This window comes from Dermacentor andersoni, chromosome 9 (assembly GCF_023375885.2).
Source record: "Dermacentor andersoni chromosome 9, qqDerAnde1_hic_scaffold, whole genome shotgun sequence".
NCBI lineage: Eukaryota > Metazoa > Arthropoda > Arachnida > Ixodida > Ixodidae > Dermacentor > Dermacentor andersoni.
Genome location: NC_092822.1, coordinates 97901040 through 97927647, shown reverse-complemented (window position 1 = coordinate 97927647; position 26608 = coordinate 97901040). Strand labels below are relative to the sequence as shown.

Genomic DNA, 26608 nt, shown 5'->3' with positions numbered 1-26608 from the left:
TTACAGTGAGCTTTCGATATTCGTAACAATAGAGCTGCAGTGCGTGCACGTGATCATACCCAGCCATTTCGGACATTGCCCGTTCAGCATGCTGTGTACCTTCACAATAGAGCACCAGGGTAACTGAGAAGGGCTCAGCGTTGAAGAAATACTTCACAACGTAGGCCAAGTTTCAATTCCTACTGACAACATGTGCATTTAATGGCATTTCGTTGTTGCGCCAAGACAATCTGTCTTTCAGGGATGAACAGTGAAGTCGTTCGACCGGAGCGAGTCGTTTTGCACCCCTCTCCCTACGCAGGCTACACTGAAAGAAGCGTCAAAATAAAACTACAATGCGATTTATTACCGCTGGCGTCGGCACGGCAATGGGAGAGCGAGTGCCATCCTGCCTCTTTTCTCGCACAGGATTTTGAGAGGCAACAGGGAGGGAGAGAGCGATAATGCGGGTTCGTGCCTTGAGCGTGCTTGCGCATGATTTTAGGGGCGTGTTCGCCTTGCTGGCGTTTTCAGTGGCTTGGGCGCGTGCGCGTGAGTGGTTCTCAGTGAGCATGCTCGCGTTTGTGTATATGCTTTCATTTGCTTGCGCTTGCGTGCCTGCGTGCCTTGTTGGGCTCATTTGCTTGCGCTTGCGTGCCTGCGTGCCTTGTTGGGCGCGTTTGTTTGTCGCGAGGATTTTCCTCCTTGTACCCATACTCGGTGACAGCTGGGATGCACACTTTATTTAAACGCGTAGTGAAATACACGAGACTGCAACGAACGTACTTAGAGTATTAAAATTTGGAAGGCGCTTAAGCTTCGGCTTAAAGAGAACGCTATAACCGTATAGTTTATCGGCCAACGCTGACGGCGAACGCTATGCACGAAGGCGAGCATTCTGCCAGAAACGTGGCCTCTTTAGTGGGTCGCGATTCGTCGGAGGCGGACGCCATCTGGAAGTATTGCAAGGAACCGACCGCGGGGTGCTTCATGGCTTCTGAGATTTGCGCGCGCAAATCTGGGAGTACATGATTGTTCTATGATTGGTTAAAAACACTGAAAAGGGGGTTAGCGCTTTTTCTTTCACTTTTACCATAACACAATTGTTTTCTCGTATATTCAAAGTACAATCCAACACTATCCTGTCTGTAGGTCGTGTGTAAGTCATAATTTCCATGTTTTCTACGTATTTTGGCATTAGAAATGCAATTATATCAGTAAATTCATTGCGCCACTAGGAGGGCCTCGGTATGTGTGGTTCGAAATTTTCTGCCAGAACAACTTCGAACGTCAGACGTGGGCCGCTGTCGTAGGCATCGGATATTGTGCGATGCGAGGGCCTTAACGCTCTTACATAAATAATTTGGTCTATAAGCGAAACTGGCGCGAACAAAATGCGCCTGTGATGTCAATAGACATCTTTAACGTTAGCGTAATGACGCGATTAAGGTGAGTAGCGTTCATCATCATCAGCCTGGTTATGCCCACTGCAGGGCAAAGGCTTCTCCCACACATCTCCAACTACCCCGGTCATGTACTAATTATGGCCATTTTGTCCCTGCAAACGTTTTAATCTCATCCGCCCACCTAACATTTAGCCGCCCCCTTCTACGCTTCTCTTCCCTTGGTTTCAACTAAGATGTCATTAACGTGCGTTTGTTCCCTTACCCAATCTATTTTCTTACCCCTTAACGTTACACCCATCATTCTTCTTTCCATAGCTTGTTGCGTCGTCCTCAATTTGAGTAGAACCCTTTTCGTAAGCCTCCAGGTTTTTGCCCCGTACGTTAGTTTTGGTAAGACACAGCTGTTATACACTTTTTCTCTTGAGGGATAATGGCAACCTGCTGTTCATGATCTGAGAATGCCTGCCAAACACACCCCAGCCCATTCTTATGCTTGTGACTATTTGTGTCAGGATCCGGATCCGCGGTCACTTCGTGCCCTAAGTAAATGTATTCCCTTACCACTTCCAGTGCCTCGCTACCTATCGTAAACTGCTGTTCTCTTCCGAGACTGTTAAACATTACTTTAGTTTTCTGCAGATTAATTTTTAGTCCTACCCTTCGGCTTTGCCTCTCCAGGTCAGTGAGCATGCATTGCAGTTGGTCCCCTCAGTTTCTAAGCAAGGCAATATCATCAGCGAAGCGCAAGTTAGTAAGGTATTCTCCATTTACTCTTATCCTCAGTTCTTCCCAATCCAAGTCTCTGTACACCTCCAAAAAACACGCCGTGAATAGCATTGGAGAGATCGTACTTCCCTGCCTGACGCCTTTGTTTATGTGGATTTTGTGGCTTTCTTTATGGAGGACTACGCTGGCTGTGGAGCCGCTATAAATATCTTTCAGTATTTTTACATACGGATCGTCTACACCCTGATTCCGTAATGCCTCCATGACTGCTGAGGTTTCGACAGAATCAAACGCTGTCTCGTAATCAATGAAAGCTATATATAATGATTCGTTATATTCCGCACATTTCTCTGTCACCTGATTGATAGTGTGAATATGATCTATTGTTGAGTAGCCTTTACGGAATCCTGTGTGGTCTTTTGGTTGATGGAAGTCTAAGGTGTTGCTGATTCTATTTGCAACTACCTTAGTAAATACTTTGTAGGCAACGGACAGTAAGCTGATCTGTCTATAATTTTTCAAGGCTTTGGTGTCCCCTTTCATATGGATTAGGATTATGTCAGCGTTCTTCCAAGATTCCGGTCCGCTTGACGTCATGAGGCATTGCGTATACAGGGTGGCCAGTTTCTCTAGAACAATCTGCCCACCATCCTTCAACAAATCTGCTGTTACCTGATCCTCCCCAGCTGCCTTCCCCCTTTGCCTAGCTCTCAAGGCTTTATTTACTTCTTCCGGCGTTACTTGTGGGTTTTCAAATTTCTCTAGACTTCGTCCTGGTGCGGGACTCGAACCCGGCACCTTGCCCGCGATTTGTAGCAATCGTTACGAACGGATGGATGTCTGATTTTCCCTTTATTAATTAGTTCTCTCCTCCTTCTGGGTTTCTGCAGCACTATTATGTCAAAGCACAAATACCCTCAGCCATTTACACTTTCGGAGACTCTTTTGGTTACGAAACTCTCGAGTGACATAAAATCTTGTATTGAAATCAGTTGTCTACAACACAACTGAATTTTGACATAACGAAGCAAATTGACGATTTTAGCGTCTTCGCTATATTGAATTTTAATTTGTATTAGGGTAAAATTATGGTACAATTACATAGAACGTTTTTCCAGACTACGGTCCCTAGTCCGAAAACTTTTGTTTGTGACAGTACATAGAATTGCCTGCGGTTCCAGACAAAAGGAGCTTACTGGTATCCTAATGGCTACACCCATTACACGGAATGGTAGAATCGACTAGACTGTACACAAAAGATTAGTAATAGTTTTATGCAAGAAGAAACAACATAATGCATCCTTCGAAATAAATACGGATCATATGTAACGTTGCAAGAATGCGCATAAATTAATACTGATTTTTTTCCCTTAAAGTGAACGTAAAAGCCCTAACACTGCGGTGGAAACTGACAAGATACTAACAACGACATCGTGCGCTATATACAAGTGAAGCCATTGAAAAACACTTCCATTTTATAATATGCTAACGTCAGAACATACATATATTCTAGCTATAGACGTTCAGCTTACAGACCTTTGCGAATCTCGCATAGCTTCAGATTTCCTTATTTCATATGCCGGCTGAAGAGAGTGAATTTCGATATCGGCACATCTGTTGAATTCAGCAGCGCAGGCACAACTTTTCCAGCGCGATGGATGCTGGATATTTTTACTGCAATGAACCAGTCGTGCCCATTACCACGTGCGAGTACTAATTTACGGCAGGGTAAAAATGGAAAAGCGATAAAGTTCTGGGTCAAAAATTTCTGACACTATTACTCTCTTGTGAAACTGTTTAGAGATTCGTTTTTTGTAAAGTGCTTCGGTCCCCGAACCCACATCCACCCACTGGATGCAAGATTCCGGGGCATACAAATAAGGCATTTCTTGGCACAATTTTCGGAGAATCCTGTTGTGACATTTGCTCATGTGGGTTATCCAACTGCTTATGCAGGAACAGGTCTGCACTGGCCCGCATTACCGACGTGCATTCTCTCAGGACTTATCTTTTCGTCCGTGAATTAGTTATCTCCGCCAAAGTGGGTAAGTACCTGAACCGAGCATCTCAACATGTGAACAAATCATGTAACACGCTTTCAGCATGGTGTGAATCGTGGAAACGTGTTTGTTTCCTCAAAACGCTGCTTCGGCGAGCTATGTTACTGTGGGAAACTCGTAAACTGTTCCGCATCATGGAAGCAGTGAGCGCCCATACCCCTTTGCGGGTGTGCTTTGACTCTCTGATAATCCAGACGCATAAATCGTGTCTTCGTCAATCCTGACTATATTAACATTGATTAAGGACACAGCCTCGAGCTCAGCGAAATGACGCTGGTTTCTTGAAATAAGGCCAGTAAGAATCTATGGTAGGTACCAGATGCGCGAGAATAAAACCCATAAAAAAAAACACGAAAGGTCGTTGGGGGGGGGGGGGGGGGAAGGTTGCGCCTAACTTCCGCCTGTTTCACAACACCTTGTACAGCTTTTGTAGGAGGGGGAAAACAACAAACGGGCAGACAGCTGCAGCTTCGCAATCGAGCCGGCTACCGGGGTAGCCCAGCTTCCCCTGTAGCCTGTCCCCGGTTTAACTGTCCACTGCACGCCACTCCGATTTTAGACAAGCCACCGCAAGCTAAGTAAGGGAAAGCGAACCAGTCACAGACCGCCGGCACGTCGCTCTTCATCTGGTTATCTATATTCAGTGTGCTGGCTCGGCCCCATCGAAATCCTCCACTTCCGCGTGCTCCTGGCCTCTTGTCAGACAATTAGACAATCAGTCAGCCGGTCAATGTAGATAATGTCATTCGTTTCGAAAGCAAGCAAATGACCTATTATAAACGAGGAGAGCGTTTGATTGGGCTGATCAGGCAGCGCTGCGGGTCCCCGCCCGATGCATGCGTCGGCGTTTACGCAAATTTGACGTGAGGGGATGCGAATGAAAACATATTGGAATAGCTTTAGGTTATAGGGCCCCTGCATGACGTTATAAACTTAATGCTTTGCTTTGCTGATAAGAAAGTTGTGGAAGTCATTTGCCACTGACACGAGCAGATTCCTTGCTTTGCTTAATTCTATAGACATTTTCTCGTTGACTTGCTTACGTATTTTCAATTTCTGCTCCACCGCCCACTGCTCAGCTACGCACTCTGTTCTAGTGTCTGCTCTACACGTTTTGTCTTCGCTTGCAACAGTCGGAAGCATTTCTTCAGTTGCACGGCTAAGCACTCTGACGTCGTTTTAATTTAATCGTGCTATTTAAACGAAACAAGCATGGGGTTGACGAGCTCGAAGACAACATTGGAAGGTCCGTTGGGCATCGCATCATTGGCTGTTGTCTGCTCACTCGTTGACGGCGAGCAATCATGGCCTTCATTCTGCGCAATAATTCTGTGTCACCAGAAGCCTCAAATATATTTTCCATCGTACCTCTCAGCAGTGGTTTCTCTCACAAAATATCGGGCCTATCGAGTCGATAACTCGTACAGAATTCCAGCGGTTCCGGGTTCCTGATAGGTATTGTGTACCCATCACTGCTGCTTTGTCTTCGCGCATCCATCCTTATGAGCTTGCGTAGAGAGCGCATTGAATGCGCCGGAATGAACGCATTTGTGAGATGTGCTGCTTTACTGGATGCGCTGATCTTAAAACATTTCCCATTTATCGCAGGCCGCCTTTTGGACACAGCGCTCACGGGTAAGTATCGTTTTCGTCACAAATCAGTGCGCCATTTCAATATCGCACCATGAATATTGCAGATGCCAAATGAGGGCAAGCGTGTTTGTGTGTGGGAAACAGTGAAGTAGGCCAACGCCATGCATGGGTTCTGTTCGCAATGTATTTTGTAGGTTTATATGCATTCTGGGGGGGGGGGGGGGGGGTGCAGCCACTGCTTTGCGCTAAGTTGCTTTGATTTTCTTGAAACAAAAACTAATTTCGGTGAGATGCCGTTGCAATATTGTCGCCACGTGCCTGGGATTTCCTTAGAATCCGTGAAAATTGGGAAGGAGTCCTAGTTTCCCGCACACTGATGCATATCGGGACAGCAGGAATATTACTAAGCGCTGAAGGCGCTTCTTTTGCAAAGAACGTCGAATTATTGATAGTTTTATACGAGACTGGTCCGATCGCCTTCACAAATTATAGGTTTACCCTTACGGTTATGTTTTAGTAAGCGCCCTAGTGCACAAGGAACTATTCTCGTCAGATCAGCAGTATGAAATTCGCTGGCGCCGATTCTTTTAAAAACCAGTCTTCCTAAATCCCTTTATGATTGTGAGAAACGCCGTAGTCCGAAATATGAAAACATAAAAGGGCCTAACTTGCGCCTGTTTATTTCGCAACACCTTGGACAGCTTACAGCTTTTGTAGGAAGGGGAAAACAAGACCGACAGCTGCAGCTTCGCAATCGAGCCGGCTACCGGGGCCGGCCAGCTTCCAGGAGGACGGCGAACTCGGTTCGCCATCCTCTGTTCTGCTCTGCTGTTACTCCAACGCATGGTACACGAGCGTTATTGATTTCCGCCCCCATCAAAATGTGGCAGCAGCGGCGGGGAGTCAAAACGTGCAACCTCCTTTATACCAACCCAACGCCATAGCCGCTTAGCCCCTTCGGCGAGTTTTACAAACTGTTGTAGTAAATGGAAAGCTTTTGGAATGCCCCGTAGCGGTATGTGCTTGGGCAGGTGTTCGGTGTGTTCCGACAACACGGACCTGAGCACACGGTTGTTGGACCCTCCCGCGTTGGCCGCGTGTGGCTTAGCCGTGTCCGGTGAAAAGCGGATCCTGGAGGTTGAGCAGGAGCCATATGTGTGGACCTTCAAGACCTCTCGGCGCAGGCAACAAACGTATTTGTGCTCCGCTTCGGGTAAACGGCTACACGGCGCTGACCCACCTGAGGGAAATCAGATGGTCGCCCTATCCTAACTTTCCTCCCTATTTTCACTTTTCTATCCTCTTGCTACAATATCTCCTGTCTACTCCTCCTCTCTCCGTTTTCATCTTCACGGACGACCTGCTTTGTTAACCTGCTGTTCGGCAACCAGTCTTGGCCATAACCTATATGGTTATCGCGATAATTGTGCTTGCTTCACGATAGATGACGATACATTCCAAACAGGCGTACCACAGCTGTGGTGACTGGTATCGTCGCCAAATATACGACATACTTCGTTGGACCTGCTAAGCCCTTTTCAACTGATCGCCTCTGCAAAAAGGGCGCGCATTGATGTTACCACAAATTATGTTTAAAGGACAGAGGCACTCATGGAATTTCAAGAAATTCATAGCGAGAAACAGGATAAACCAGAATGAATTCTCCTCTCTTTGTGTAGAAGTCCCTCGCAGACGGTATCATGACATGTTAACCGTCCTTGTGATATTTTGAGATATAATTATCACCATAACAGCACATTGAATCACGAATACTGTCATAAGCTGTGATGTTGTTAGGACCGTCACGTTGCAAAGCGTGTGACGGGAGGAAGATGGAGGCGACGGTGCAAGATGAGCACACACACAATTATATTAGACGGCACGTAGACAAGTAAAATATCTAAAGCTAGACCCACACATACAAGGTTGTTCGTAAATAGAAAAAAAAATGTAGTCTCACGAGGTTGCGGTTAAGTCCGGAGTGTGGTGACACGTAGAGTCCTTGAGGTGGAACACTTGTTCGTCGAGTGATGACCGGCGCGGAATAGCAGACGCAGCAGCACGGGGCAGGAAAAGGTGGACGGCCCACAGCTCGGTAGACGAGAACAGGCCACTCGGTCGCCCGGCCACCCGAACCTCGCGCGTAGAAGCGGGTTCCACGATGCCGGCAGGCCGACCTGAGGCCTCGTGCAAGGCAACGACCCGAGGCGCTCCTCGTCTCGACGGCGGACGCTCGCTCTCCCGAACCTCGCGCGTAGATGCGGGTTCGAGGCTGCAGCAGGCCGTTCCGGGGTCTCGTGCCGTGCAACGACCTGAGGCGTTCCCTGTCCCGAAGACGGACGCTCGGTCAGGTGAACCTCACCGGTAGATGTGGGTTCCGTAGGCCCGGCGGCCCTAGTCGTGCCGGCGTTCCAACGATCCCCGTTGCGCGAGCCCCTTTTCATGCGCTCCACGAGCCTCCCTCGTCTTTGTTTTCCTCTTGTTGAGGCCGGCCGCAATGTCGTCTGCTCTTGCGCTCGGTACTTTGTGAACACTTCTTCACAATCACCCCCTACTTAAGAAAGTTCTTCCGTTCAAAGAACTTAAGGGTACTCGATATCTGCTGGTCCACCGTAGGACACACGCACCACAAGAGTATAACCGTGCACTGCACCGCAATTCCGAGCACCGCACACTCGGTACGTATGAGTACACATAAAAATTACCACAGCACTACAGTGTCGAGCACCGCACACTCGGTATGTAAGAGTACACATAAATATTACTACAACGCTAGCGTTCCGAGCACCGCACACTCGGCATGATGACAACATTAAGAAGTCACAACACCACGATGTAAGGTGAAAACAAAAACCCACAAAACTAACATGCCAGCAAATGTTGCTCGACATTCAAGTTACACCGGTTTGAAGTTCATGCCTTTGAAACACCGTGTTTGAAACCCCATGAGAGAGCGATGCCGATGGACTCCTGTAGGCCGCCAATTCTTTTCCTTCAAACGGTACGCATGATCATTTTTTGTGTCATCAGTCTGACAAGCAGCTGAAGCTTTCGTTAATGGCGGTGATAAAGGGAGTCGTTCCTCATACTTTTTCAGTAGATTTATATGGAACAGTGTCGTCCTTGTCCCGAGGTCAATAACGTAATCGACGTCATTTCTCCTCTCAAGTACAGTGAATGGCCCTTTCCACGTAAGAATCAATTTGTTGTTGTCCGAAGGTAGCAGTAGCAAAACCTTGTCTCCAACAGCTAAATGACGTGGTCTGGCCTTCCGGTCGTAGTGTTTCTTCTTTAAAAGTTTTGCTTTTTAAGCTCCTTCTTGGCTAAACGACAAGTGCAATGGTGCCAAGTACCGGTCCCATTTTTTCGGGCTCTCTTGACACATTCGTCTTATCATTTGTTTAAGGGTGCCGTTGAACCTCTCCACAAGGCCATTTGCCATCGGATGATATGGAGTTGTTGGCAACTGCGTAAAAGAGAGTAGACGGCTTAGCTCCTTCATCAGGCGTGACGAGAATGATGTGCCTCTGTCACTGATTATCTCCTGTGGGACTCCCACACGAGAGAACATTTCTAGAAGTGCCTCAGCTATTTTTTCTGTTTCAATGCTAGGCAGTGCCACAGCGTCAGGATACCGCGTTGCCATATCGACCATTGTCAACACGTACTTATTCCCTTTCTCTGACATGGGAGTTAATGGTCCCACAATGTCAATGGCAACTCTCTTAAACGGGGTATCAATGACGGGTGTATTTCCCAATGGTACTCGACCTATTAAATGTTTGGGAAAAGTCCTCTGGCACGTATCGCACGATTTAACAAATCGCGTGATGTCTGATTGGAATCCAGGCCAGTAGAACTCTTCGCTCACACGGTCTGTGGTTCGCTTTATTCCTTGATGTCCCGCAAGGATTCCTTCGTGAGCCATTTTCATCACAAAGTGACGAAGGCTTCTGGGCACGACAAGCTGTTCCATTTGTTTCTTTGACCGCAGTGTGTATTTTCGGTAAAGAATTCCCTCCTTTACAAAGAATTGGACGTCGGCAAACCTAGTCTTCATCTCTTTGTCCACTGCTTCAAAGCACTTACGCAGACTGCTGTCCTCCCTTTGCCTGGTTCTCAAGTCGATTGGGCTGATGTCTAGGGGGTTTATAGCCGGTACTCGTAACGAATGCGAACCTGATCTTGTCTGTCTGGTTGTCGCTGCCACTTCCGACTTGCGCCTTGTTTCACTAGCAGCCGATGATAAAATGTCAGCAGAGGTGGATTCATTGGTAGAACAGTTTCCACATTCTGCTCTAAGTGGTTCATCCGCAGCGCTTGGTGTATAAAGATGTCTTTTCCATTCATTATCAGGATTGGAGGCATTTCGTACGCCTTTCACATTTCCCAGGACAACATCATATAAGGGATTGTCCATGCATAAAACTCTAGTCTTGCTTTTGAAGAACGGTGACGCGATCTCCACGGTTGCTTCAGGTAGCTTCAACAATCTTCTATCCAGAAGACAGATCGAGGAAATTTTTCCTGTCAGCTTACTGTCTGGTACGAGGGACCTTTTGACAATAATAGAGTCGCATCCTGTATCTCTCAGGACAGTAGCGGGATGTCCTTCAAGCACACCTTCGGCAGTAGGCATAGACTTTTCATCTCGTTTGTACGTTTGCGTTCTCCCGCGTTCCGAACTTCCGGGAACTCGACGCAAGGTCTGTGTCTCTTCGGTTACTGCCTTGGACATGTCTACTTGCTGCATCGAGCACGAAGCCTTCTCGGTACTGTTCGGTTTTTTGGGGCAGTCACCTGTCTTATGCCCAGCGCGGCGGCACTTTCCACAGAAAGATGTATTTGTATTTGGACCCTTCGTATTGGTCCAGCAATCAGCAGCTCTGTGACCGCGTTTACCACAAAGAAAGCAGCGTGGTCTTTCCTTTTCTTCTTGTCGCTCAGGAGTTCGAGCTTGACCTGGTGGCTTGCTAGGTTCTCTCTCGTTTTTACCCTTGCCAAGGTTGACTAACCCTTGCGCCTCCAGGTAATGATCAGTAGCTTCCGCTAGTTTGTCAAGTCCCTGACAGTTCCTTTCTCTCAAAAAGACTGCCAGTTTCTCATGGCAAGTCATCAGAAACTGTTCTGAGACAATCTTGTCCCGCAGAGCATCGTATGTCCGGTCCGTATTGGCCATTTCTTGCCAGTGATCGAAATATCCCAGTAGACAACCGGCAAACTGTCTACCAGTTTCGGAATTATCGGGTTTCGCCGACCGAAACTTCCTTCGGTAGCCTTCCTCCGTGAACCTGAAGCGTTGCAAAAGCGTCTGTTTTAGTGTCGCATAGTCCATGGCATGATCCGGTGCCATTCTGCCGACAACACTCAGAGCTACGCCTGTCAAACAGAGGCTCAGCGATAGGGCCCATTTGTCTTGTGGCCAGCCCTGGCTCGTTGCGACGCGCTCAAATCGTTGAATGTATGCATCCAACTCATCGCGTTCTTCGTTAAATGCCGGGATTAGTTTGTGAGGACTTTGGTAGCTCTCGGTAGCACTTGCGTGCACACTCTCTGTAAGCTGCCCAGCAGTCATGCTACCCGCTGTCGCATCCAACTCCCTCAACTTTAACTTGAGCTCGAGCACTTCCCTTTCTGCCTTTAATCTAGCTAGCGCTTCGGCATCAGCTTCTTTTGCTGCATTGCGTTCAGCCAGACGTGCTTCACGCGCTTCCCTTTCGCGTGCGCGCTCTTCGTCTACCCATTGTTTTAGTGCCTGGCCGGTCAACCCCAGTTCTTTTCCAATTGCCGTAAGCTTGTCTGTCTCCATCCTCACCCGTCAGACACGCATATGCAATGTGCTGCTCTTCTCTATAGCGTAAGAGCAGTCCTGTCCGCGGACGCCAGATATGTGATGTTGTTAGGACCGTCACGTTGCAAAGCGTGTGACGGGAGGAAGATGGAGGCGACGGTGCAAGATGAGCACACACACAATTAAATTAGACGGCACGTAGACAAGTAAAATATCTTAAGCTAGACCCACACATACAAGGTTGTTCGTAAATAGAAAAAAAATGTAGTCTCACGAGGTTGCGGTTAAGTCCGGAGTGTGGTGACACGTAGAGTCCTTGAGGTGGAACACTTGTTCGTCGAGTGATGACCGGCGCGGAATAGCAGACGCAGCAGCACGGGGCAGGAAAAGGTGGACGGCCCACAGCTCGGTAGACGAGAACAGGCCACTCGGTCGCCCGGCCACCCGAACCTCGCGCGTAGAAGCGGGTTCCACGATGCCGGCAGTCCGACCTGAGGCCTCGTGCAAGGCAACGACCCGAGGCGCTCCTCGTCTCGACGGCGGACGCTCGCTCTCCCGAACCTCGCGCGTAGATGCGGGTTCGAGGCTGCAGCAGGCCGTTCCGGGGTCTCGTGCCGTGCAACGACCCGAGGCATTCCCTGTCCCGAAGACGGACGCTCGGTCAGGTGAACCTCACCGGTAGATGTGGGTTCCGTAGGCCCGGCGGCCCTAGTCGTGCCGGCGTTCCAACGATCCCCGTTGCGCGAGCCCCTTTTCATGCGCTCCACGAGCCTCCCTCGTCTTTCTTTTCCTCTTGTTGAGGCCGGCCGCAATGTCGTCTGCTCTTGCGCTCGGTACTTTGTGAACACTTCTTCACAATCACCCCCTACTTAAGAAAGTTCTTTCGTTCAAAGAACTTAAGGGTACTCGATATCTGCTGGTCCACCGTAGCACACACGCACCACAAGAGTATAACCGTGCACTGCACCGCAGTTCCGAGCACCGCACACTCGGTACGTATGAGTACACATAAAAATTACCACAGCACTACAGTGTCGAGCACCGCACACTCGGTATGTAAGAGTACACATAAATATTACTACAACGCTAGCGTTCCGAGCACCGCACACTCGGCATGATGACAACATTAAGAAGTCACAACACCACGATGTAAGGTGAAAACAAAAACCCACAAAACTAACATGCCAGCAAATGTTGCTCGACATTCAAGTTACACCGGTTTGAAGTTCATGCCTTTGAAACACCGTGTTTAAAACCCCATGAGAGAGCGATGCCGATGGACTCCTGTAGGCCGCCAATTCTTTTCCTTCAAACGGTACGCATGATCATTTTTGGTGTCATCAGTCTGACAAGCAGCTGAAGCTTTCGTTAATGGCGGTGATAAAGGGAGTCGTTCCTCATACTTTTTCAGTAGATTTATATGGAACAGTGTCGTCCTTGTCCCGAGGTCAATAACGTAATCGACGTCATTTCTCCTCTCAAATACAGTGAATGGCCCTTTCCACGTAAGAATCAATTTGTTGTTGTCCGAAGGTAGCAGTAGCAAAACCTTGTCTCCAACAGCTAAATGACGTGGTCTGGCCTTCCGGTCGTAGTGTTTCTTCTTTAAAAGTTTTGCTTTTTGAAGCTCCTCCTTGGCTAAACGACAAGTGTCTTCAAGACGCTTCCGTAGCTCGACTACATACCCGTATGAGGTTTTTGCGTCATCATCAATATGATCACCTGTCCATAATTCTTTCAATATCGCCATGGGTCCTCTGACATAACGGCCATACAACAAGTGAAAGGGTGAAAAACCCAGACTTGACTGAGGGACTTCGCGATAAGCAAAAAGCAATGGTGCCAAGTACCGGTCCCATTTTTTCGGGCTCTCTTGACACATTCGTCTTATCATTTGTTTAAGGCTGCCGTTGAACCTCTCCACAAGGCCATTTGCCATCGGATGATATGGAGTTGTTGGCAACTGCGTAAAAGAGAGTAGACGGCTTAGCTCCTCCATCAGGCGTGACGAGAATGATGTGCCTCTGTCACTGATTATCTCCTGTGGGACTCCCACACGAGAGAACATCTCTAGAAGTGCCTCAGCTATTTTTTCTGTTTCAATGCTAGGCAGTGCCACAGCGTCAGGATACCGCGTTGCCATATCGACCATTGTCAACACGTACTTATTCCCTTTCTCTGACATGGGAGTTAATGGTCCCACAATGTCAATGGCAACTCTCTTAAACGGGGTATCAATGACGGGTGTATTTCCCAATGGTACTCGACCTATTAAATGTTTGGGAAAAGTCCTCTGGCACGTATCGCACGATTTAACAAATCGCGTGATGTCTGATTGGAATCCAGGCCAGTAGAACTCTTCGCTCACACGGTCTGTGGTTCGCTTTATTCCTTGATGTCCGGCAAGGATTCCTTCGTGAGCCATTTTCATCACAAAGTGACGAAGGCTTCTGGGCACGACAAGCTGTTCCATTTGTTTCTTTGACCGCAGTGTGTATTTTCGGTAAAGAATTCCCTCCTTTACAAAGAATTGGACGTCGGCAAACCTAGTCTTCATCTCTTTGTCCACTGCTTCAAAGCACTTACGCAGACTGCTGTCCTCCCTTTGCCTGGTTCTCAAGTCGATTGGGCTGATGTCTAGGGGGTTTATAGCCGGTACTCGTAACGAATGCGAACCTGATCTTGTCTGTCTGGTTGTCGCTGCCACTTCCGACTTGCGCCTTGTTTCACTAGCAGCCGATGATAAAATGTCAGCAGAGGTGGATTCATTGGTAGAACAGTTTCCACATTCTGCTCTAAGTGATTCATCCGCAGCGCTTGGTGTATAAAGATGTCTTTTCCATTCATTATCAGGATTGGAGGCATTTCGTACGCCTTCCACATTTCCCAGGACAACATCATATAAGGGATTGTCCATGCATAAAACTCTAGTCTTGCCTTTGAAGAACGGTGACGCGATCTCCACGGTTGCTTCAGGTAGCTTCAACAATCTTCTATCCAGAAGACAGATCGAGGAAATTTTTCCTGTCAGCTTACTGTCTGGTACGAGGGACCTTTTGACAATAATAGAGTCGCATCCTGTATCTCTCAGGACAGTAGCGGGATGTCCTTCAAGCACACCTTCGGCAGTAGGCATAGACTTTTCATCTCGTTTGTACGTTTGCGTTCTCCCGCGTTCCGAACTTCCGGGAACTCGACGCAAGGTCTGTGTCTCTTCGGTTACTGCCTTGGACATGTCTACTTGCTGCATCGAGCACGAAGCCTTCTCGGTACTGTTCGGTTTTTTGGGGCAGTCACCTGTCTTATGCCCAGCGCGGCGGCACTTTCCACAGAAAGATGTATTTGTATTTGGACCCTTCGTATTGGTCCAGCAATCAGCAGCTCTGTGACCGCGTTTACCACAAAGAAAGCAGCGTGGTCTTTCCTTTTCTTCTTGTCGCTCAGGAGTTCGAGCTTGACCTGGTGGCTTGCTAGGTTCTCTCTCGTTTTTACCCTTGCCAAGGTTGACTAACCCTTGCGCCTCCAGATAATGATCAGTAGCTTCCGCTAGTTTGTCAAGTCCCTGACAGTTCCTTTCTCTCACAAAGACTGCCAGTTTCTCATGGCAAGTCATCAGAAACTGTTCTGAGACAATCTTGTCCCGCAGAGCATCGTATGTCCGGTCCGTATTGGCCATTTCTTGCCAGTGATCGAAATATCCCAGTAGACGACCGGCAAACTGTCTACCAGTTTCGGAATTATCGGGTTTCGCCGACCGAAACTTCCTTCGGTAGCCTTCCTCCGTGAACCTGAAGCGTTGCAAAAGCGTCTGTTTTAGTGTCGCATAGTCCATGGCATGATCCGGTGCCATTCTGCCGACAACACTCAGAGCTACGCCTGTCAAACAGAGGCTCAGCGATAGGGCCCATTTGTCTTGTGGCCAGCCCTGGCTCGTTGCGACGCGCTCAAATCGTTGAATGTATGCATCCAACTCATCGCGTTCTTCGTTAAATGCCGGGATTAGTTTGTGAGGACTTTGGTAGCTCTCGGTAGCACTTGCGTGCACACTCTCTGTAAGCTGCCCAGCAGTCATGCTACCCGCTGTCGCATCCAACTCCCTCAGCTTTAACTTGAGCTCGAGCACTTCCCTTTCTGCCTTTAATCTAGCTAGCGCTTCGGCATCAGCTTCTTTTGCTGCATTGCGTTCAGCCAGACGTGCTTCACGCGCTTCCCTTTCGCGTGCGCGCTCTTCGTCTACCCATTGTTTTAGTGCCTGGCCGGTCAACCCCAGTTCTTTTCCAATTGCCGTAAGCTTGTCTGTCTCCATCCTCACCCGTCAGACACGCATATGCAATGTGCTGCTCTTCTCTATAGCGTAAGAGCAGTCCTGTCCGCGGACGCCAGATATGTGATGTTGTTAGGACCGTCACGTTGCAAAGCGTGTGACGGGAGGAAGATGGAGGCGACGGTGCAAGATGAGCACACACACAATTATATTAGACGGCACGTAGACAAGTAAAATATCTTAAGCTAGACCCACACATACAAGGTTGTTCGTAAATAGAAAAAAAAAAATGTAGTCTCACGAGGTTGCGGTTAAGTCCGGAGTGTGGTGACACGTAGAGTCCTTGAGGTGGAACACTTGTTCGTCGAGTGATGACCGGCGCGGAATAGCAGACGCAGCAGCACGGGGCAGGAAAAGGTGGACGGCCCACAGCTCGGTAGACGAGAACAGGCCACTCGGTCGCCCGGCCACCCGAACCTCGCGCGTAGAAGCGGGTTCCACGATGCCGGCAGGCCGACCTGAGGCCTCGTGCAAGGCAACGACCCGAGGCGCTCCTCGTCTCGACGGCGGACGCTCGCTCTCCCGAACCTCGCGCGTAGATGCGGGTTCGAGGCTGCAGCAGGCCGTTCCGGGGTCTCGTGCCGTGCAACGACCCGAGGCGTTCCCTGTCCCGAAGACGGACGCTCGGTCAGGTGAACCTCACCGGTAGATGTGGGTTCCGTAGGCCCGGCGGCCCTAGTCGTGCCGGCGTTCCAACGATCCCCGTTGCGCGAGCCCCTTTTCATGCGCTCCACGAGCCTCCCTCGTCTTTCTTTTCCTCTTGTTGAGGCCGGCCGCAATGTCGTCTGCTCTTGCGCTCGGTACTTTGTGAACACTTCTTCACATAAGCGTTAATGAATTTGAGCGGCGATGGTCTCCCTTATATATATAAGAATGAGAACGTAATCGACGTACAAAGAATAAAGATCGGACTCAACAAAGCACATTGCCGGAGACATTAGGAGCAACGTGCAACAAAGTCAAAATATGACTACAGATGACTATACATTCCAAACAGGCGTACCACGGCTTTGGTCACGCTTCTGAGTGCTGCCGAGGGCGGCTTACTTGTGTGGAAATGCCGATCACGGTGATGCTGTGCCCCAGTGCATCATACATAAGGCCATGTGCAGTCTTGAAGGAAAACAAGATAATAACAATAAAAGTACAGCAAAACGTACATTTAAGGGAACCACGACAGCGTATCTCGCAAACATTTGCAGAAAAAGCACCTACATCGCGGGTGTCGCCGACCGACCCCACAGTAGGAGCAGCCAAGTCTACCCTCTTTTGGGGGGACATCTGTTGCGGTGCCAGTGGCCCATTCAAGGGAAATTTTCTTTTCGCCACTGGGGCGGGCCTGCTAAACACGAGATAACCAGCGTTTTACAGTAGTACTTGCAGGACATACTCTTCCATAGATTTGAGCATAGCGGCTCCAACGCTGATAATCTGCCCCCAGTGCAGTGTTATTGAAAAAATTCCGTTCTATAGTGCTGAAGAAATCAAAACAGGATAAACGTTCGCCCCGCGTTTCTAGGGGGAAGGTTCAAAGCTTTTGTGAGAACTCACAAATTTGCCGTGGGATGACATCTCCGTTCTAAGCATAGAATACGATGTTGCAAACTTCGCTGCTCTCCGTATTGATGCATCATGTACATGCATCCTGCAAACAAAAGGAGTGACTAGACCAAACGACGAGATCTGTGTTGGAACGATGATTGTGCGACAGTGCGCAAGTGGCAAAACAATGTATGGGGGCTCCTTCGGGATTCTTGAACTGCGGAAAGCGTAAATAATTTAAGCATGTAAGTGTTAGAGAATCTCACGTGGACAGGCTTAAGAGAGAAAGTTGGCAAAATCATATCTCAGGTGTGAACTTTCGAACAGACAAGTGAGAAGCATCAAATAGAGAAAAGAATCAAAGGTCGGCAGTGAAACCCCTTAGCTTTGGTAATCACTTAGGTAGATAGCCTCTTCGACAAGGCAGTTCTTCTGGGCAAACGTTTTCAACTGGTCTCCAGCTTTCAGCACTTTCATTGAGCATTCTTTAGATACAAACGACGAGTAGAAGACCGCCTTTGCAAGGAAAATAAGCACCAAAGAAGGCAGAAAAAATTCATTTCACTCATCCGAGCTCCAGGCATCCCTGAACTGCCGCAATAACTCAGCTCGAGGAAGTCCTCAAATGATTTTTACTATAATCAGTCACTTACAGAATGACACTTTAAAAGCTCTCCTGTCTGTTTTAAACACATGTTCTTCAGGGTGCGTCCTGCCTGCTTGGAAAGATGTTGTTACGATTCCAATTCTCAAAGAGGAGTCTCGCGTCTTCCTCCGCCAGTGGCATTGACGAGTTGCCTATATGCAAGTTCAAAAGTTATATCGGCGTCTGCTTCACTTTTTGACGAGCAATGAACAACAAAAATCAACAGGGAGGGCAAATGGATAAGAGTCCATCTACTGCACGTTGAGTCGAACATTACGGACGCCTTATTGTTATGTTTTCAGTCGTAGCGAAACCTTATGATAGCTTATGGCGCTTTGGAATTTTACAATATCTGTAGGCACTGCGTGCCCGGGATAGCATGTTGAACACCACTGAAAGCTACTTGTCTATCCACACATTCTGTATAAGAGTTGGCAGTGCTTTTTCAAGACCACTTAGCAAAGAGACTTGCGCACCACGAGGCGGAGTATTTAGTGGCAAACTGATCGCTTTAAAAATAAATTGAATTTATAGTCAGTTATGTCACCATCTCTTATTCCGTCTGCGTTGACGACGTACATATGTTTTATATCATTTATTGTTGCTACTTGTGAACGGGTGGGTCAGCTTACTTTAAATAAATTGCCTGGGTGGGTAGGTACAATGGTTGTAAAGTAAACGCCGTGGAAATCACTTGGGTACTCTTCATCATTTCCAATTATTGCAATCTATGGAGGCGAGCTCTACGAGAGCCGCGAGCATAAGTATTGAAGAATCATTTTAGATTGCTCGCATTTATTCCTCATCTTCAATGTTTCAGGACCAAATGCTTGAATACACTGAATATGACAGGACTTGCACACTACTGTCGCCAAGGCACCCTGCCTAACCTAACCTAACATTCACACAACCTAAACTTAAACAAATCAAATCACCGAAAGTGTTTTAGTAACGTGGTCATAGCAGTACGTGCTGCCCGAGCCAGTAAGCCGCGGCAGCGGTCTGCGGGGCCAACGCTGCACGCCGTGGAGGTCAAGCTAGACGAGAGACCGACGAAGCAGCAGTGGCCACGAAAGCCGGAATGAGTGGAGCAGCTAAGCCCAGCGGCGCGCGGGTTTCGAGAGCGAGAGGCCGGCATCCGCACGCGGGCGTCCCGCGGCTGGCTCACCAACGACAACTCGTCCCGGCCCGCTGCATCGCGACGCGCATCTGGGTGATGGCCTCTCGCTTCTCGCGACACCTGGCGCGCCAAAGCGCCACGGGTCGCGTTTGTTTTAAAGCGAAGCTTTTGTGCCTCTTCCTTCGACTTTCCCACTGCTGCTGCTGCTGTAGCTGCGTCTGTCACGCACACCGCGCCGGGGGGGGAGGGGGGGGGAGGGGAGGGAGGACGCGAGTATGAGAGGAAAGGCGACGGGAGAAGCTCCTTTTCACCCCTTCGGCGTCGAATGTGCACAATGTCCTCAGGAGCTCCCTGGCCGTCGCCACATTAGCCGTTTGACAGCTGTAATTATCAGTGACTCCCCTCAGAAGCATTGCAGAAACTGCAGCGCTTCCGTTTCTACTAATGTGCGACGCCAGAGGAGACGCCGATAGAACTGTAGAGAGGAGGAGAGGGAGAAGAGGCAGTTCCCATATGAGAGAAGGGGAGATGGCGTGAGAAGGCAAGTAAACCCCACTACTATACGACAGTGGTTGGGGGGAAACAGGATAATCTTAGGTACGGTGCAGTACGTTGCTGCTATAAGCAACTTTCACGGCCTATAGGGGGCGCCACCTGAAATCCAACATGGCTGTCCGAGAGTAAGAACTAGAGCAGTCGATGTAGTGCTGCGGTTGTCTTGCTCAGTGATATGTTGTTTCGCGTCGTCATGTTCAACTCCAGTTTACACGCCCGTAGGTATTAGCCTGCGTAATGGCTCACATTGGGCGAGCAGAACGCAGGATTCGAAGCCTGCTTGAAGGCGAGGAAGCCCTAAACACTGGTCATCTTGTGTGCTGCGGTATAAAAGCGTGCACGTCGACCTCCGGGACTGTTGAAGACCTTTGCATGCAAATTTCGCGGCTTTGAAAAAACGAGACGTGCTGTAGTTTCAGTTTTACCGCGAAGGTGTGTCGTGCTTTCTCTTTGCTATTCTATTAATTCGACCGCTTTTCACGCGTCCCACGACCTTTTATACGGTGCGGTGCTCTCTGAAAGTTGTTACTTGGACCGCTTGAATAAGCCGCCGTGTCGAGAACAAATTTTTCTCGTCTTGCGCGACACGCGAGAATCGTCACTGATATTCTTTTTAATTCCTTTCATTCTTTTTTAACTTTTTTGCCGTTGTCGTCGCACAGATCATAGCCGCACCGGCCGGCCAGGGTGAGTACCTTAGTCGACCTACCTGCACATTTCTCTACACGCGTAGTGGGCGCCGATGTGCGTGCCACTGGTGGCGGCCTTGCGAAGTGCACTCGGGAGAGGAGGCAACCGTGCGCCTTAGTTTTCTGTGTCGTAGTTTGGGCTTGTGCTTGTGTGGCGTGAAAAGCCGCTTAAAGCAGCGTTTTGTGAGCTAACATTTCTTGTCTAGTTATCCTTGCCTGTGTTCACAACGCTGGATGTTGAACCCGAGAAGTAAACAAAAACCCATATATGACCGCTTTTGCGAACTACTATGATAACCGTTCACCCTTGTAATTTGGTTATTGCGCTTTATGCGTGCTGTGCTAGCTAGTCTTGCGGTAGTTCAACAGCTTGCGTCAGTCCTACCGCGTCTTGCATATAGAAAGATCAAGCGATACATAGCCGATATTGACCGGTCCGCGGCAGTGCTCGCTTCATTCTTCCAGTTGTCTTTATAAAATAATATACACGCAAATCAGCTGAGGGTACGCTACGCGAGCACTGCGCAGTCTTGTTGGATTAGGAGCCACAAAGGAATGGGTGGCAAAAACGCGAGCATCAATCATCCTACAACACATTTGAGCTAAGATTACGCATTACTTCTTTCCCTGCGTCTTTATGGAGATGCGTCTATTAGCGATATCAATTGCTCGGAATCGTCACTCATCTGCCGTATCCCAAAAAAAAAAAGGCCTCCGGCATGATGTACGTTCTGCGAACCTTCATCGCTACTGTGACAGCTTTGCCGATCCGCTGCTTAATAAATTTCTTCCTCGTGGACGCAGCCGGTAGGAGTGAGTGAAGGCTCACATTACCTACCACATAACTTCTGCACTGCGGCACACAGCAAATACGGTTACTTCTATGTTTGATCATTCTGAGCACGTTAAGTGCTCTGTTAAAGGTTAAGTGTTTGAACATGTTAAAACATCAACCACAAGTGAAGGAAAAGCGTAGACAACACGAATACGCTACGCGAACGGGCGGCAGCCTGCGGCGAGTATAATCTTTCGATTGTTTCCGGCCGTCGCCGCACGACGGCGCCACCGTCACGGACAAGTTGCGAATTTCTGAAAACATGCAAATATGCCAAGCGGGCAACTTACACAGGGCGGCAGACGCAGAGCCGCATTAAAGCGCACCACGGGGTCAAGGAGGCACTACGGAAGCGGTCGACCACCAAATAAACACTTCTGTGCCCGCAGCGATTGTTTGCGGCTATGGCATTGCTAGAGGGCATAGGGAACGAAGAGTGCAGCCCGTTCTTAACTAAATATGCTGATATCTTACACGGGTTCGTTGTGATAAGTGGTTGCATGATCGAGTCATTCTGATGCGATTACGGCGTTCTGTGAGATATATAGAATGGTAATGCTGAATATGTCCGACTCTGAAATTAAGACACGCGAGAATCGTCACTGATATTCTTTTTAATTCCTTTCATTTTTTTTTAACTTTTTTTCCTGTTGTGCTCGCACCGATCATAGCCGCTCCGACTGGCCAGGAGACGGGTGAGTACCTTAGTCGAGTGTCCTACCTGCACATTTCTCTATACGCGTAGTGGGCGCCGATGGGCGTGCCACTGGTGGCGGCCTTGCGAAGTGCGCTCGGGAGAGGAGGCAACCGCGTGCCGTAGTTTTGTGTCGTTATTTGTGCTTGTCTGTCTGTGAATACATTTTGAGAGCAAAATAAGCAACCCCCTTCGCATGTGTGTGGCGGTCAAAGCTTCAAGGAGTGTCCAAGAATTGTTGTACGGTGGGATGCTCAAATACCGGTAAAAACGGGCCGGCGATACGATTTCCCTCCAAAGCCTCGTCAGCGGAAGTAACGGTAGCAATGGATCGCCGCCGTTCGGTGGGAAATTTCTTGTTATTTTCATGTTTCTTGTTCTTTCTTGTTCATTGCTTTTCCACTCGATCATATTTAGATGGGCAAGTGACGAAATTGATCAAGGCCTGCCGATGTTTTGTTCGGTTCGTCTGCAGTGCACAGGGCCTGCCCATGTTTTGTTCGGTTCGTCTGCAGTGCAGCAGGCGGTTTAAAGGCAATCTCTAAAGTTTTGAATGCCGCTTCTCCGTTTGCCGCGTCTTTACTGTGTCGCGCTAGCTAGGCAGCACGACTGCACGAATGCATCGTGTTGTGTGTTAAAGCTACTGCTGCTTGCAAGAACTGAAATTGTCGGTTTGATGCGACCTGGTGAATCCTCGCACCAGCTGTCCCACACTTCATGTTTTTGCATCTATTTTATGCAGTTCCGCTGACAGCGCCACTACGGCGTCAAAGAAAAGCTATTAGAAATAATTAAATAAAATATACCATTGTATGATATGAATATTACTTTTGACTTTCGTGTATTCGCGTTTAATTACAATTTAGAGGTTATTCTGTAAGCAGTAAACAATTAGTGGCCCTTAGTTTTGAGTAACCATCTTTGTGTGCCTTCAACAGCCAAGCTAAACCGTATTAGGCCTACGAGGCATAAAATTCACACTTGAATTCGGAATCAGCGGCATCTAATGAATCAATCTTCATAAGGCACGCCAGTTGAGAGAAAGCGATTCTCTTAGCTTGCAAACTTCACGCGTTACCACGAATCGAACCCGTTTGATGCTATAGGTTAGAGCCGTTGCTTGGATGGGTGCCGCCATGTTCTTTACGCATATCTTTTGGGGCAATTTTTGGGGCTCTCATTAAATCAGTGAAATAGCCCAAACACAGTTCGCGTCTCGCGCATGCGCAGTGGCTTGGACGCTATTCCTTTGGGGCCCCAAAACGTTTGGCGCCCCTGTTCGGAAACTATATATTTATAGGCGTCGATCCATCGATGCGTGTGCAAGCGCATACCCTAGGCAACAGCCTTTCACCGCGCTGTAGTAGCAACTATGTATTCTGTCTAGGAGGGAACTGGCAGTGGGATAGAAGGGGTGAAGTGGCCCTCCGACATCCTCTCAGCCCACCCCAGGATGGCCTCCTGAACGTAGGGCTTGGAGCTGCACAAGGGAGCCTCCTTACTGCTCCTCACTAGTTGATAAATTATTAAGGGTAGGGCGACCAGATAATATGGCTAAGAGTGGCCTTGGCCACTGCACAGAGGTGGCAGGTCGGGTAAGGGTAGACAGCTACTTCCCGCGCTGCTGCAGGCCGCCTTCAAGCCGTTCAGCTATATAACGGCCGAATTTTCGGCGACTCTGGCGTTGCTAGCCGGACCTACGTGACCTAGCCGGTCGCTTCCTGGCACGCTTGAAACGCGGACTATATTCGCACACCCCGCGTCCTTTACTGTCATTCAACAAAGTGAACGTAGAGACATTCCTACTTCCAGAATTTCCTTCTCACACTTCACGGCGCGTGCCTTAATCTTCTGTCCGCTCGCCCTTTCAGTAGGCAGCGTTTGATCGCAGTAATGGGACTGCGCAGCACAGAGAACAATTAAGGGGCTGCGTTTAATCGCGGCGCACCGCGATCAAACGCAACTATCATAGTGACCGCGCAATCCGAAGCAAAAAAAGGAAAGCGGACAGCGCGCGAGTGCAACCACGTAACTCCGATCCGCAGACAGGGAGAAGCGAATAAGGTCAGGAACGACTCGCCTGCCATAATTATTATAAACTATACTGAATCTAGATGACAAGCTCGGCGAAGAAAATTGGCACCCGTGCAGAGGCCGCACAAAGCCTCCCCCCACTCGCGGTAAGCAAGCTAACTGAAGCTTAGCCAGACAATGTGCGACAGGTCGTCTCCTATGCCAGCTTCGAAGTAGGTCTCTTCTTGGCCGAAGCTCGTTATGCTAAGCCTTATTCCAAGGCCAGTCCGGAGTGGACCGTCCATCGATGCGTGTGCGAGCGCACTGCCGACGTGCTCACTCGAGCGAAGACGATTTGTACAAGCGTCGGAAATTCCCTGATTGTCGCAGTTAAGTGTGAAAGGAAATGGGCTACACACAGGCGACTTTGTACACAGTCGAATATTAAAGTGATGACGGACGTTGCTGTAGTACCGTGACCGGAAGGTCGCGTTCACAACAGTGCTTGTCAATTTCCACTGGAAGATTAACCACAATATTAAAGCCAGATGGAATGATGCCGTAGGCGGGGTACCATAACTGGCGCTAAAAAAGTCCTTCGGACAGGACGATTTAAAGGTCAGTAGGTCAAGTGCGTCGGCTTTTATACATGAGTCATCGAAGGTTCCAGAAACATCACCGGTGCCCGCGTGTCTTCGAGAAAGTAGTACACAATTTGTGTCCCGCATACATGCCACCCAAGGTTCGAAGACAACGGATGGTGTATTGAACCATCGATAACATTCGATAAACTTCCTATACATGCACGCGCGTCCTGCGCTGAGCGGTACCGTTTTAGTCTAGGTGAGTCAGACTCGGTAGCTTTGTGCGCGCTGTGTTGAACACCACGTGGAACACAAGTTAAGGGCGGGTAAGAAAAGCTATTAGAAATAATTAAAGTTCGTCAAAGAAAAGCTATTAGAAATAATTAAATAAAATGTACCATTGTATGATACGATTATTAGTTTTGACTTTCGTGTATTCGCGTTTAATTACAATTTAGAGGTTATTCTGTAAGCAGTAAACAATTCGTGGCCCTTAGTTTTTGAGTAACCTACTTTACGTACTATTTGCCTGGTCCAACTCCTTCTGTTCCGGCAATCGTCCTATAGGGTAGCAGTATGCTCAAATAAAATAAGGACTAAATTAATTTCTCAGATATTATATTTGGATGAAAAGTGTCAATAAAAAAAGGGCACAGCACGTTCCTGTTGCTCAATGGATGCTACATAAAGGCGTGTTTGCGAGCTTGAAAGAAGGCCGCGAAGGCACGCAAAATTATAGGCGCGACTGTATGCCCGACCAGTTTTCTGAACCCTATATAGTATACAATATACTGCACACTATCGTACGGTATCGGTCTTTGCAAGAAGGGCACTCATTGGGTACAAGGCAAATTAGAAACAAAACAAGCAAAAGAGAAAAAAAAACGCAAATTTTGACATATAGCTACTGTACAATAAATAGAAATAAATACGAACAGAGAACATGAGTCACGCAATTCACTAGGAAGGGTTTAATACATCGCGTATTAACGTATGTTTATTCTATACATAGCCTTGATTACCAGTTGCATTTAAAACTTCCTGTGACCTCGAATAATTGTTCACTGAAGCGACGGCCTTATATGAGAATATACAAGCTCTCATTGTAGGAGATGGTTCAATTTCACAGCCGGGCGAAATGCGAAAACACCCGTGTACTTAGATTTAGGTGCACGTTAAAGAACCCCAGATGGTCAAAATTTCCGCACTCCTCCACTACCGTGTGCCTCATAATAAGAAAGTGGTTTTGGCGCGTAAAACCCCACAATTATGTTATATATAATTTCACAACCCGAGTCCTCTCGCACCACCAAGAATCTGGCGTATTTCGCTGGTGTAACCTTCGTTCGTAAAATTGTTTTATACTTCGATATCCCTAATACTGCTTCGCCATTCCAGAGGAGCTGCAGCACTTTTCTTTTTCTGTGAGTTCCGGTATAAGCGCTGCCGCGCATGACTGCTGTAGACGCTGACTTTGAGCAAATCCGGCGTGGCCTAATTTCGGTTACTGCACCACGACTTGAAGAAAGGGCAATTGTGTAACTCGAAGAAAACCTAGTGCATATTGTTTCCGGTACAGTGGAGTAGTTGCCAGTACTTTCTCGATACTGAGATTTAACTAGTAATGATAATTATCTGGCTCCAGACGTACTGTCGTAATTATCAAAGCGTCAGTGAAGCATTTGTGGGCACCTCAAAATTACATCTATTTGCTGTGGTTTCCGCGACGCACTAATGGCGTACAGATTTATTCGACTGGCAAAGCAACCTCACAAAAGTGAGAAATGCCACGTGCTGCGCTCACCCTCCGCTGATTGAGAAGCTGATTGAAAGCAACGATTTCGCATGTTGCAAAGCCGGAGAGACAGTGCATCACCTTGATAATGGTACGGAAGGAGCATAAACAGCAGGTTTCTCGTCTTCACAGCCATTCCCTCCTCTCATTTCCACGTCACACTTACCGTCCCTTAATGCCGATTGATCGCGGCCGAAGCGCCTCTCCGGCCACGCACGATACGCGAAAAGCAGTGGAATAGGCATGGAATGTTTCG

General features: G+C 48.4%; 1 long non-coding RNA gene across 1 annotated transcript in view; it reads left to right on the top strand.

The window, feature by feature from the left end:
• LOC129383996 (uncharacterized) overlaps window positions 1-5810 on the top strand; it is a 48713-nt gene extending 42903 nt beyond the window's left edge. Inside the window, exons 6-7 of the long non-coding RNA XR_011890180.1 lie at window positions 4068-4156; window positions 5780-5810. This is a non-coding gene — a long non-coding RNA (uncharacterized lncRNA). The remainder of the gene's footprint in view (window positions 1-4067; window positions 4157-5779) is intronic.
• The last annotated feature ends 20798 nt before the right edge of the window (window positions 5811-26608 follow it).